Genomic DNA, 14594 nt, shown 5'->3' with positions numbered 1-14594 from the left:
AGAATAGGGAAGCTATCAGGGGAAGGACTGGATACAGAGTTCTGCTGGTGGGAATTGTGTGGAGTTATACCCCCTTATCCTATGGTTTTATCAGTGTTTCCTTTTTATAAATTAAAAAAAAACAACAGTATGACAAAAAAAGAAAGAAAGGAAGGAAGGAAGGAAGGAAGGAAAGAAGGAAGACAACAAATGGTTTGAGAGAAAAAAAAAAAACTACCTAAGCCACAGGTGAGTACAGACACATGTGGCTTGAGAATTGAAAGGAGGTCAGTGAGAGATACCTAGGACTAAAAATCAGGGCTCAGAGATGGCAGGCACCAAATTAGATTGGTGGTGGAGACACACCACTTCCACGTTTAAGTTTTAGCAACAAAAAGACTGTTAAAAAGAAGAAGGAAAAAAAATATCTAAAAACTCAATTTACAACCATCACTTCTTGAGATTCCAGTGCTGTTGTCTTAGAGGCTGGAACAACAGCAGGGAGACCCTATACTGACATCAAGGTCATTGAACCCGCCCCATGACTCAAGATTAAAATCTCCCCTCCCCCACCAAGATATAAAAACAAGGAAATCTAACACCTTAGCTACAGCACCTCCTCCTGGCACAACAACAAAATCTGTGGTCCGGGAGGTGGCGCAGTGGTTAAGGAACTAGACTCTCAAGCATGAGGACCTGAGTTCAATCCCCGGCAGCACATGTACCAGAGTGATGTCTGGCCCTTTCTCTCTCTCCTCCTCTCTTTCTCATTAATAAAATAAATAAAATCTTAAAAAAAAAATCCACACTAAATGAGGAAACTGAGAAATGCATAAACAGCAATAACAGAAATCTCAAGTGACCAGACAGAAAGAGATCTTGAAAAAATGATGGAGATAAAGTTCAGGAAACTCATAAAACCAATTCAAGAATTAAGCAATCATTTTACCAAAGAATCATCAAGTATAAAAAAAAAATCTCCAAACAGAGCAACAAGGCCTAATGGACACTTTGAATGCAGTTGAGGCTGAGATTGAGCTAAGAGGCCTCAAAAGTAGACTTAACCAGGTAAAGGAGAGAATATCAACACTAGAAGCCACACTCTATGAATTTGAAAATCTTATGAAAGGTTTAGGAAAAATGAAACACTTCTCAATGAAATAGACTCCATCAGAAAGATGACCATCAGAGTTATTTGGGATCCCTGAGGAAGGGGAGAAAGAGAGCAAGACATAGCAGTAGAGAACATATTCAAAGACATTTTAAGAGAGAATTTTCCAAACCTGAGCAATGCTTAAAATATAGAAATCCAAGAATGTGACCGCACACTTAAAGTTTTGAATCCAAAATAACACACACCAAAACACAATATTGTCAAACTAACCAAAACCAGGGATAAGTAAAAAATATTGCAGGCTTCCAGGGAAAGGAAGAAAGTCACCTGCAAAGATAAAATCATCAAGCTTTCATCAGATTTCTCATCACAAACCTTAGAGCCAAGAAGGCAGTGGAATAACATATTCAAAGTATTAAAAGATACCAGCCATGAATTCTGTGTCCTGCTAAATAATCCTTCAAATATGAGAGAGAAATACAGATCTTTTTCAAACATTCAGAAACTGAAGGAATTTGCCACTATCAAACCTGCCTTGCAAGAAATTCCAAGAGGAGCTCAACATGAGAAGAAGAGGCAAAGGAATTCCAACTTTTAATGAGATGATATTGTAAGAACAGAACCTGGAACACAACAACCAGGAAGACCAGACATGGGAAAGGAGACAGCAAAATAGAGCAACATAGTCCAATGTTGGTGAACCAAGACCAATTTGAAAAAGACTCTTGTAGATATTTTAAGTTAGACACAAATTTCATGATAACCACAAAACAAAACAGAGCACAAAGACAAATAGGAAACATACATAAAGTAGGCATGACCATTATAGAAAGCAATATACATGAAATAACAAACAGGAAAAGAGCCAACAAGAACAATGAGCAACCTTGAAGTAAAATTCAGAATGACTGTAAGCAAACAACATTTATCATAATCACCCTAAATGTGAATGGCTAAAATTTTCCAGTCAAACGATTTAGAGTGACTGAGTGGATTAAAAAGCAAGACCCATCTATTCTGTGTCTCCAGGAAACATACATCCAAAAGAAAGACAAACAGAAGCTTCAGGTACCAGACCGGAACAAGTTATTCCAAGCCAATAATGCAAACAAAAGGACAGAAACAGCTATTCTAATACCAGGTAAGTTAGGCTTTCAGACAAAGAAGGTAAAAAGTGACAGACATGGACACTACATATTGGTCAGAGGATCAGTCCAACCACTGTCAATATACATGCCCCCAACATGTGAGTACCCAAATATATATATATATATTTTTAAAAAGTACTTACTGACCTTAAGGGACACATTGAAAGCAGCACAATATTAGTGGAGACCTCAATACACCAATCACAGCAAGAGACAGATCATCAGGACAAAAAGCCAACAAAGATATAGAGGTTTTAAATGCAGTCATAGACAAGATGAACTTAACAAATATAGTCAGAACCTTTTATTCTCCCCCCCAAAAGAATATACATTCTTTTCAAATGCACATGGAACATTCCCAAGACCAACTATGTGTTGGGACACAATGACAGCCTTAATAAATATGTGAATACTGAAATCATAAAAAGCATCTTTTCTGATCATGAGGCATTGAGGTTAGAAATCAACAACAAAAAGAAAGAAATACACACAAACTATAGAGACTGAACAATACACTTCTGAATAATACTTGGGTATTATTATTGAGGAAATCAAAAGAAAAATTAAAAATTACTTGGAGAACAATGAAAATGAAGAGATCAACTATCAGACTCTGTGGGATGCAGCAAAAGCTGTCCTAAGAGGGAAGTTTATAGCAATACAGACCCATATTAGTAACCAGCAAAATCTCAAGTAAGCTACCTAACATCACAACTGAGACAACTAGAAAAGGAGCAACAAAGAGGCCCAAAAGTCAGCAGGAAGAAGGAAACAGTCAAAAGCATAACATAAATTAATGAAATAGAATCCAGAGAGACAATCAAAAAGATTAATGAAACCAAGAGCTGATTCTTTGAAAGGATAAATAAAACAGATGAACCATTGGCTAGACTCGCAAAAAGCAAGAGAGAGAAAGCTGTGATTAAAACAATCAGGAACGAGAGAGATGAAATTACAACTGAAAATGGGGAGATACAAAGAATCATAAGCAAACATTATGAACATCTCTATGAAAATAAATCGGACAACCCAGAAGAAATAGATGCATTTCTAGAATCATATCACCTGCCAAGCCTAACCCAACAGCAAGTAGATAGCTTAAACAAGCCAATCACTAGTTTAGAAATTGAATCAGAGGGATCCAGAGGTTACATAGGCTCCTGTGACAAATATGGGCCCCAGATCAAATTGATGGTTTTAGAGTTAACAGTATTTATATACTTTTCCCTTATTTGGAAGCTACTCTCTTCCCTGATCCAGCTTTCTAGTCCTTTTTCCAACTATGACAGCATCTCCCCCAGACAATACCTTTGGTTCACCTGCATGTTAACTATATGGCTTAGGCAAAAACTAGTAAAGTCATGAGCCCCTTAGAATATACCTATAGTAAACCTACTAGCTTCTTCCAAAATGGAGACTCCAAATCTCATCTGCTATATTCTTAGTGCTTTTTCTACCACCAGATTCCAGATGCTACCAAGACACCAAGCTGACTTCCCTGAGCAGACCCTCAACAATGTGTCCTGGAATCCCACTTCTCCAGACCCCTGCCCCACTAGGGAAAAAGAGAGACAGGCTGGGAGTATGGATTGACCTGCCAATGACCATGTTCAATGGAGAAGCACTTATAGAAGCCAGACATTCCACCTCTGGAATCATTATTCCCATAATGACTATGGGCCCATTCTCCCAGAGGGATAAAGAATAGGAAAGTTTTTAAGGAAGGGGATGGGATATGGAGCTCTGGTGATGGGAACTGTGTGGAATTGTACCCCCCTCATCCTATGGTCTTGTCAATATTTCCATTTTATAAATTAAAAGAAACTAAAAAAATAAATAAATAAACTGAGTCAGTAATAAAAAACCTACCCACTTGATTGTTATGTGGAAAGTTGGGAAATGTTATGCATGTACAAACTATTGTATTTTACTATCAACTGTAAACCATTAATATCCCAATAAAGAATTAAAATAAAAACCTACCCAAGAATAAAAGCCCAAGCCTAGACGGCTTTACTAACAAATTCTATAAGACTTTCAAAGAACTATCACCCATTCTCCTCAGGCTTTTCCAGAAAATTGGAGAAGGGCATACACTACCAAAAACATTCTATGAGCCAAACATCACTTTGATCCCCAAAGCAGAAAGAGACTCTCCCAGAAAAGAAAACTATAGATCTATACCCCTGATGAACACTTATGCAAAGATACTGAACAAGATCTTGGCAAATCAAGCGAATAATTCACTAAGACCAAGTGGGATTCATCCCTGGGAAACAGGGATAGCTCAACATCTGTAAATCAGTTAACCAATGTAATCCATTGTATCAATAAAAAGAAAGATAAAAACCATATGATCTTATCACTTGATTCTGAAAAGGCATTTGACAAGATCCACCACCCATTTATGATAAAGACCCTCCAGAAACTGGGAATAGAAGGACCTTTCCTCAACATAACAAAGACCATTTATGACAAACCCACAGCTAACATCATTCTCAATGGGGGAAAGCTGAAAACTTTTCCCCTAAACTCAGGAACCAGACATGGATGTCCACTACCTCCACTGTAATTTAATACTGTTCTCACAGTCCTCACCAATGCAATCAGACAAGAAAGGATAACAAAACATACAGATTAGAAAAGAAGAAATCAAACTATCACTATTTGCTGATGACATGATATTATACCCACAGAACCCAAAAGACTCCACCAAAAACTAGGCAGTAATAAATTCAGTAGAGTAGCAGGACACAAAATCAAAACACATAAATCTGTGAGATTTATGTATGTAAACAAAGAGTCTGAGGAAAGGGAAATAGAAGACTCAATCCTGGGGGCCAGGCGGTGGTGCACTAGGTTAAGTGCACATACTACAAAGTGCAAGGACCCACACAAGGATCCTCGTTTGATCCCCCGGCTCCCCACCTATGGGGGGGGGGGTGTCATTTCACAAGTGTTGAAGCAGTTCTTCAGGTTTCTCCCTCTCTCTCTCTCTCTCTCCCTCCCTCCCTCCCTCCCAGCTTCCAGCTTCTCTGTCCTATCCAATATATATAGCCACAGGAGCAGTGGATTCCTAGTGCAGGCACCAAGCCCCAGCAATAACCCTGGAGGCAAAATAATAATAATAAAAGACTCAATCCCATTTACAATTGAACTTAAAAAAGATAAAATACCCTGCAGGGGGGTCACTTCACAAGTGGTGAAGCAGATCTGCAGGTGTCTATCTTTCTTTCCCTCTCTGTCTTCCCCTCCTCTCTCCATTTCTCTCTGTCCTATCCAACAACGACAACAACAGTAATAACTACAACAATAAAACAACAAGGGCAACAAAACAGAAAAAGTAAATTAAAAAAAAATTTTTTAAAGATAAAATACCGGGAGTAGGGCTGTAGCACAGCAGGTTAAGCGCAGGTGGCACAAAGCACAAGGACCGGCATGAGGATCCCGGTTTGAGCCCTGACTCCCCACCTGCAGGGGAGTCGCTTCACAGGCGGTGAAGCAGGTCTGCAGGTGTCTATCTTTCTCTCCCCCTCTCTTTCTTCCCCACCTCTCTCCATTTCTCTCTGTCCTATCCAACAACTATGACAACAATAATAACCACAACAATAAAAAAAAAAGGGCAAAAAGAGGGAATAAGTAAATAAAATACATTAAAAAAAAAGATAAAATACCTTGGGCTAAATCTCACAAAGAAGGTGAAGGGCATTTACAATGAAAACTATAAAACAATGCCAAAAGAATTAGAGAAGGACACAAAGAAATGGAAGAACATTCCTTGTTCCTGGGTTGGAAGAATAAACATTATTAAAATGGCCTTTCTACTAAAATCAATCTATAATTTTAATGCAATCCCTATCAAAATTCCAATGGTACTTTTAAAGCAAATTGAACAACTTGTCCAAAAATTTATGTGGAACCTCAAAAAGGGCATGAATTGTCAAAGTCCTTCTGAGAAAAGAGGAAAAATATGGAGGTATCACATCCCCCAACTTCAGTTTATACTACAAAGCAGTAGTAATCAAAACAGTATGGTACTGGAATGAAAATGGATCAGTTGGATCAATGGAGCAGAATTGAAAGTCCAGAAATGAGCCCACACATATACAACCACCTAATATATGACAAAGGGGCCAAAACCATTCAATGGGATAAAGAAAGTCTCAACAGATGATGCTGAGAAAACTGGACACTCAAATGTAGAAAAATGAACAACTAGATCACCACCTAACAGCATACACTAAGGTCAAATCAAAATGGATTAAAGATGTAGATATTAGACCAGAAACTCTAAAATTTATAGAAGAAAATGCTGGTGAAACTTTGCAGAACCTTTACATCAAAGATGTATTTGGAGACTCAAACACCTGGTCATGGGGAATGAAAACAAGAGCAAGTAAGTGGAATTACACAAAACTAAAGAGCTTCTACACACCAAAAGCAAACTACACAAGGATAACCAGGAAACAGAGAGAAAATATTTTCACATCAGATAAATGACTGGTATCAAACATCTATACAGAATTGGTACCAATCTACAAAAGAAACAAAAATAATCCAATAAAAAAAAAAATGGGCCAAAGAACTGAACAGTTTCCTAAAGAAGAGATACACATGGCCCACAGACAAGTAAAGAAATGCTCCACTTCACTTATCATTAGAGAAATTCAAATTAAAAGTACACTGAGATTCCATCTCATACCTGGGAGAATGACTTACATCAATAAACAAACAAATGACAGGGGTTAAAGAGGGTGTGGAGAAAAGGGAACTCTCCTTCACTGCTGATGGGAGTGCAAACTGGTACAGCCCCTTTGGAAAACTGTATGGAGAGTTCTTAAATAAAAATGGAAGTACCTTATGATCCAGCAATATCATTCTTGGGCATTTATCCAGTGGACACTAAAGCATTAATTTAAAGGGACATATGCACCACTGTGTTCACAGCTACATAATTCACAATAGTCAATGAGTGGAAGCAGTCATCACCAAAAGACTGGCTAAAAAAGTTATGGGATAGGGAGCCAGGCTGTAGTGCAGTGCTTAAGCGCACATGGTGCAAAGCACAAGAACCAGCGTTAAGAATCCAGGTTTGAGCCCCCCGCTCCCTACCTGCAGGGGGGTTGCTTCACAAGCCATGAAGTAGGTCTGCAGGTGTCTTTCTCTCCCTGTCTCTGTCTTCCTGTCCTCTATATCTTTCTGTCATGTCCAAGAACAATAGCGACAACAGCAATAATAACAACAACAACAAGGGCAACAAAAGGGGAAAAATAGCCTCCAGGAGCAGTGGATTCGTAGTGCAGGCACTGAACCCCAGCAATAACTCTGGAGGCAAAAAAAAAATAGTTATGGGATATATATTTCATAGAATACTACTCTGTAATCAAAAAAGATTGTATTTGTGTCCTTTGGGACAAAAATGAATATAACTGGAGGTGATTATGCTTAGAGAAATAAGTGAAGACAGACTACTACTACCAGATGGTTTCGCTTTTATGTGAAATCTGGAGATCTGATTTACACGAATTTGCCAAAAACAAAAAAAATCCAAACAGAAAAGACACAAACGAACTGTAAGACTTATAAGAACTATGGTGGTTATCTTTGGGAGATAGGAGGATGGGGGATACAGAACTTTGGTGCTGGGTGTGTTGTGGAACTATACACTGTAATCTCATAATCTTGTAACATACTATTAATAACAAATAAAAAAATTTAAAAAAACTTTATGAACAAAAGCAGCTTGTGAACTGGATTGAATGGCAGTTTGCCAACTCCTGACATAAATACACTGAGAGTACCACCACCACCGTAATCCCCTTCAGTTTCCTAACATGGTTGTTTCTCGTCATCATTACAGACCTAGAAATTTGTTATGCAGTTTTAGAACTTTTTGCATTCCTGCCCAGGCACTGAAATACTGCCAACAACCCACCAGCATGAGCAATACACCTTTAGACAAAAGACTCACTCAACTTTCCTAAATGGCAGCTGAGAACAACACACAGACTAGAGAGGGAGAAAGGGAAAGCCAGCAAATATTTAAAAAAAAAAAAACATAACTTTGGGATTTGTGGGAAGAATCTTTCTGAAGAGAAAGTGTCTATCAGTTGTTGGCAGAAAATATATGAGCCAGGGTCCTGATTCTTGTATCACAGAGATTCTGCTGGAAATAGTATGGGACACCTGAAGGAAATGAATCATTTATGGAGCCCCAGGAAGAGGTTCGCACCACTTCTTAGGCAATACAGCTCCACCATGCCCTGCCCCTAGGAGCGAGGCCTCCAGACCGAAAGAGAGAAGGATGTGGGTAAGGGAGCATGCCAGGCTGGGTGGGGAGTCTGTTTGTGTTGGCTTTCACTCACCAGCCCGTTTCCAAAAGGACCTGAGGCAACCTTGAGAAATCAAACTTGGGTGAAGTGAATAGCTCAGGTGGTGGAGTGCTAGACTTGCATGCCTAAGGCTTCCAGCGTCACATGTACTAGACTGATACCCTTGACTTCTCTGTCTCGCATATGAAACTCTCTAGCTCATATAAAAGAAATCTTTTTTTAAAATTTTTTTATTTGTTATTGGATAGAGACAGAGAGAAATTGAGAGAGAAGGGGAGATAGAGAGGAAGAGAGACAGAGAAGACACCTGCAGACCTGCTTCACCACTTGTGAAGTGACTCCCCTGCAGGTGGGGAGCTGGAGGCTCGAACAAGGATCCAAACCGTCCTTGCGCTTTGTGCCACATGCGCTTAACCCACTGCGTTACCACCCAACTCCCAGAAATTTTTTTTTTTTAGGAAAACAAAAAATTATGAAGCCAGGTAGTTTGAGAGGTGGCACAGTGATTAAAGTGCTGGACTCTCAAGTGTGAGGTCCTGAGTTCAATCCCTGGCAGCATGTTCCAGTGATGTCTGGTCGTTTCTCTTTCCTATCTTTCTCATGAATAAATACATTCTTAAAAAAAAAAATTATTAAGCCAGAAAATGGCTCAGGCTCACGCAGTAGAATACATGCCCGGTACTGTGTGTAAAGCCCTGGGTTCGAGTCCCAGCACCACATAGAAGTGCCACAGATGACACTGGGTCCCTATGGATGGTGGAGCAGTGCTATGCTATGTTATGCTGTATCTGCTCTCTTGCATCTGTCTCATTTCTCCTCTCTGCCTTTAAATAGAGAATGAAAAACCTGGACTGGGGAAGTAACTCAGTGGTATCATGTAGGTACAAGGCCGCAGGCTCATTCCCTGATGCCAATTTCAAAAAATCGGGGGGGGGGGAGGGGTTAGAACACACACTTTGTTATAAGCGAAGACTTGGCATCAGATGAGAGTTCCATGCAGAGTACCAGGAAGTTCCAGAAATAGTGAGGCAGGTTTGTGCTATCTCTCCTCTCTCCCTATCTCTGGCACTCCCTATCTGCAAGTAAAAGGGGGAAAAAACTGTCCTTTTGAAGCAGTGGAATCATGCAGGTATGGGGCCCCATCAGACAAGAAGGAGGAGGCGGAGGAGGAGAAAAAGAAGGAAGGAAGGGAAGGAGGAAGGGAGGGGAAAAGGAAGGGAAAAAAGCTAAAAATAAATAAATAAATAAAAATAAAGCATTAGGAAGAAAATTTAAAAGAAGGGCCAGAGAAAGTCTTAGGACCCTGGGTTGCATAAAACATGCCCCTTTTTGGGGGTGGATGGGGTGGGTGATGGGTGTGTTTGGCTCCTTAGGATATATCCCCAGGAGAGGAATTTCAGGGTCATAGGGTGGATCCATTTCTAGCCTTTTGAGAATTATCCAAACTGCTCTCCACAAGAGTTACATTCTTTTTTAAAAATTTTATTTATTTATCAGATAGAGACAGCCAGAATTCAAGAGGAATAGGGGTGACAGAGAGAGACAGAGAGACACCTACAACACTGCTTCACCACTCACAAAGCTTTCCCCCTGCAGGTGGGGACCAGGGGCTTGAACCTAGGTCTTTGTGCACTGTAACACGTTCACTCAACCAGGTGTGCCACCACCCAACCCCCAATTTACATTCCTACCAGCATCCAAAAAAAAAACAAAAAACTATGTATACCTATGTTCATAGCAGCACAATTTGTGGCAGCCAAAACATGGAAGTAATCCAGATGTCCAACAACAGATATGGGCTGAGAAAGTTGTGGTATATATACACAATGGCATACTACTCAGCTATGAAAAATGATGAGCTCACCTTTTTCATCTCATTTTGGATGGAGCTTGAAGGAATCATGTTAAGTGAGATAAGCCAGAAAGAGAAGGACGAATATGGGAGGATCTCACTCATAGACAGAAGTTGGGAAATAAGAATTGAAGGGGAGCACAAAGCAGAACTTGGACTGGAGTTGGTGTATTACACCAAAGTAAAAGACTTTGGGGGTGCTGGGGTGGGGGTGGGTGACTTTCATGTCCTGGTGCATGATGGTGGAGGAAGACTTCTAGGCAGGAGTGGTTAGAGTATCTTGCGAAAAACTGAGAAATGTTACACATGTACCATAACTGCATTTACTGTTGACTGTAAACCATTGATCCCTCCAATAAGAAACAAAAACATGCCAGTTGAATTTGGCCTGCAAGCTTCCTGAGAGGATAGGCCAGAAGAGGGGAGGAGTGTCCCAGGTAGGGGCTGTCTGGAATGCTTTCAGTGCGCCTCTTGGGTTCTACCCCACCCCAAACTGCTGCAGAGCGCGGCAGACAGTGTCACTGTGATTTAAGCTAGATGCGAAGAGAGAGAAGCAATTTCTGGGTCCACCTGGGTCACCTCCAGACACACAGGCATCTCCCCAAGACCACGGTCCTGAACTGCAGCCAGCACAGACCACGCCCGTGAGAGCTGGGGCCAGGACCCATGAGTCCCCAGGCCTATCAGCTGGCAGCATGGGTCTCCCAGTAGAGGAACCAGTGGCTATGGCTTTGGGAAAACCCGTCTGCCTGGGTCCACCAGCCAAGAACAGAGTCTGTGAAGTAATGTGGGATCCACTAAGGGAGTAGGCCCAGAGGTGCCCAGAGAGGAAATCTCAAAATAACAACAATATGCACTCACTACTCTGGATTTAGATGGCGTCTTTGGCCTGGGTTCCTTGGGGTGGGGTATTCATTTCTGTTTTTAACTGGAAGAAGGGAACTGAGACATAGGAAAAACCTCAAACTATTTCTTCCATTAAATAGGACACACGTGCGCCAGAGGGGAGCCGGTCTCAAGACAGCTCCTGGCTTGGGCTCCAGTGACTGGACACATGCCTATCCTCACTGCAGCCTTGGTGTTAGGGTCTGCCCCCACCCACACACACACACACACATCCTGTGGGCAGAGACATCTGGACTCTTTTGTTATTTGTTATTTATTTACTAATGAGAGAGGGAGGGAGACAGGGAGGAAGGACCAAAGCATTACTTGGAACCACATGCTTGCTAGTTCTCCTTTATCCATTCTCTTACCCTCTTGGGCTCTTTTTAAAAATAAGACTTATGAGAGTTGGGCGGTAGCACAGCGGGTTAAGCGCATGTGGCGCAAAGTGCATGGACTGGCATATGGATCCTGGTTCGAGCCCAGGCTGCCCGCCTGCAGGGAAGTCGCTTCACAGGTGGTGAATCAGGTCTGCAGGTGTCTATCTTTCTCTCCCCCTCTCTGTCTTCCCCTCCTCTCTCCATTTCTCTCTGTTCTATCTAACAATGATGACATCAATAACAACAGCAATAATAAAAAAAAAAAAAAAAGCAAGGGCAACAAAAGGGAAAATAAATAAAATATTTAAAAAATTAAATATATATATAATAAGACTTATTTATTTATTTATTTATTTATGAGAGAAGGAGGCTTTGCTGGTGGCAGATAGCATAATGGTTATGCAAAAGATTTTTCTGCCCAAGGCTCTTAAGTCCCAGGTTCAATCCCCAACACCACCATCATCCAGAGCTGAATAGTGCTAGGGGAGGGCAGATGTGGTGTTAAAGTAAATTAAATTTAAAAATATGTGTGGGGGCAGGAAATAGAAAGGAGAAAGAGAACCAGAACATTACTCTGGTATACAGGATGCCAGAGATCAAACTCAAAACCTGATGTCTGAGTCCTGTGCCTTATCCACAACATCACCTCCTGGTTCAAGCTCTGAGCTCTTTTAAGGGCTGTTCAGCCCAGGCTTTTGGAGGGAGACCACCTCCTCTGATGATGGAAGGATCTCTGGGCAGATGGGAGGGAACCCAGTAAGTGGGAGGGCTCTCCTTTCAGCCTCTACCCTGCACGGGCAGAAAATAGCTCACTCCCTCACAAAAGTGGTTCAGAGAGAGGGGCTGTGTGAAACCCCCCCCCCCCCCGCCCCAGGAGGCAGGTGGAAACTAAGGTTTAGAAGACATGGCCATGACCCAGAAGGTGGCGCAGTGGCTAAGGCTCTGGACTTTGAAGCATGAGGTTCTGAGTTCGATCTCTAGTAACATAAATGCCAGTAAACATGTCTCTCCTCTCCTCTCCTCTCCTCTTCTCTCCTCTCCTCTCCTCTCCTCTCCTCTCCTCTCCTCTCCTCTCCTCTCCTCTCCTCTCCTCTCCTCTCCTCTCCTCTCCTCTCCTCTCTCTCTCTCTCTCTCACACATAAAGAAATCAATCTTTGAAAAGTAGCAGCAGACAAGGCCCCACCCTCTGTGTTGCCCTGTGATGTCAGGGAGAGGACAGCAGCCACTTCCCCTTGGCCATGGTACCTGGGGTGGGTCTCCCCAAATGCACACTTACACAGTGGATAAACAGCTCCAAGAATAGTTAAACCAAGTCAAAAGCATAAATATCAGACTAAAAGAATGGCCTCTGTAGCAGCCCTGGAGAGTGGCGGGGTGGCCTCAGGACAGCAGGAGGGGCTACTGTGTGGCAGCCACAGATGATGGGCAGGACCTGCGCCCACACCCGCCTTCCTGTTGTGGAGCTGGCCCCCTGTGCTGGCAGTTTCAGCGTCTGCTTCCTCTGAGCCCTGTGGAAAGGAGAGATAAACGGGCCCTCCAGCCTGGAGGCTGAGATAAGGGCACCCCTGTCACTCCCCTAGAGCAGCACTGGGTTCCCAAGCATCAGGACCTCTGCCCACAGGCCAGGCAGGAAGAGGCCTTCTCTCCATGAAGGCAGGACCTCTGACCGTCCCCAGTCATCTCCGTGTGGAGAGGCTGGAGGAAAACACCTGTTACTGGACCTATCAACAAAACTCAGATATGAAGGTAAGGGCCACAGCCCCACAGTGCACAGGAAAGGGGAAAACTTTCTTGTTCCTTCCAGCAGGCATCTGGCCCTTTCACCTTTCGTGCCCTCCTCCCAGCCCTGCCTGAGGGCCAGAATGTCAGAAGGGCTGATGCCCAAAGGGAAGTGAAGAGGCCTTCATGCACCCACACGTACTCAGAGACTCCCAGAGTCCCGTCAACACACACCACATCTATCTCTGGACCTCTGCACAGGCACAGGCATGCACACATGCATATTTCACATGTATGCAGTTACACACAGAAATACTCACGCAGGGTCATATGCACACTCTCTTGCGCACACTCCCTGAGTTGAATCCCTACCACATTTCACCGGCTCCGTGGTACCACCCTACCTAAGAGTGGACGTCACACCCAAAGGCCCACGTGGACTAAATCAGAGAAAGGAGTAAGAATTCTGCCCAGACGAGGGTCCTGATGAACAGAAGGTTAGTGGCTTAGGCTCTTAAACCCATGGCTCAGACACTGCCCATGTTGTGTGTCAGCCTTTCTGGTCTATTTGTTGACCTGCTGCTGGGCAGAAGTCCCCAAACCCGCTAGCCCACATCTGCCCATGCCCTTTCTCAAATACTGCCCTCCCTCCTTGTCCTCAAAAAACAATCTGCATCCTTTCCCTTCCCCTAGAACTTTCACGGCATGTGTGCAATGCAGGCGACAGTCAAGCAGCAGGCCTTTCACCAACACACCGTGAACTATCACTGTAATTTTCTATTTATGGTCCACCTTCCTGTTGTAAGCTGGAATCGTGGCCTGTATCAAACTTGTTTCCAAGCCTTACTGTGCCTGAGAGGGACCTAAGATTGACATAAGTAGCTGTGTCATCCTGCACACTGTAAATGTTAACTGAACATCTACTCATACCTGGCAGCGCTGTAGGTGCAGCCGGGGAATGTGGACGTGAACCAAGTATGCAGTGGCCTGGGTCTCTGGAATCCCGCTTTGGAGGGGAAAGAACTTGCAGGGACAGGTCTGGGAATGCCTGGTGAGTGGAAGACCATGGCCTGTTTAAAAAACTGTGAACCCACAAATTACACTCTTGGGTTCACCGCCGACTGGGGGTCTGGTCTGAGCGTAGCGAGACAGTTTCCTTCGCCTTAGAGATGAGACTCCCAAAGA

At 42.7% G+C, this 14594-nt stretch overlaps 1 protein-coding gene across 1 annotated transcript in view; it reads right to left on the bottom strand.

Annotated features, from left to right (window-relative positions):
• The window catches only part of BCR (BCR activator of RhoGEF and GTPase), a 148554-nt gene that overhangs the window by 86028 nt on the left and 47932 nt on the right, over positions 1-14594 (bottom strand). The window lies entirely within an intron of this gene.

The sequence above is a fragment of the Erinaceus europaeus genome, chromosome 6 (genome assembly GCF_950295315.1).
Source record: "Erinaceus europaeus chromosome 6, mEriEur2.1, whole genome shotgun sequence".
NCBI classification, from domain to species: domain Eukaryota; kingdom Metazoa; phylum Chordata; class Mammalia; order Eulipotyphla; family Erinaceidae; genus Erinaceus; species Erinaceus europaeus.
Note: the sequence above shows the minus strand (reverse complement) of the source record. Positions and strands in the feature narration are given on the sequence as shown.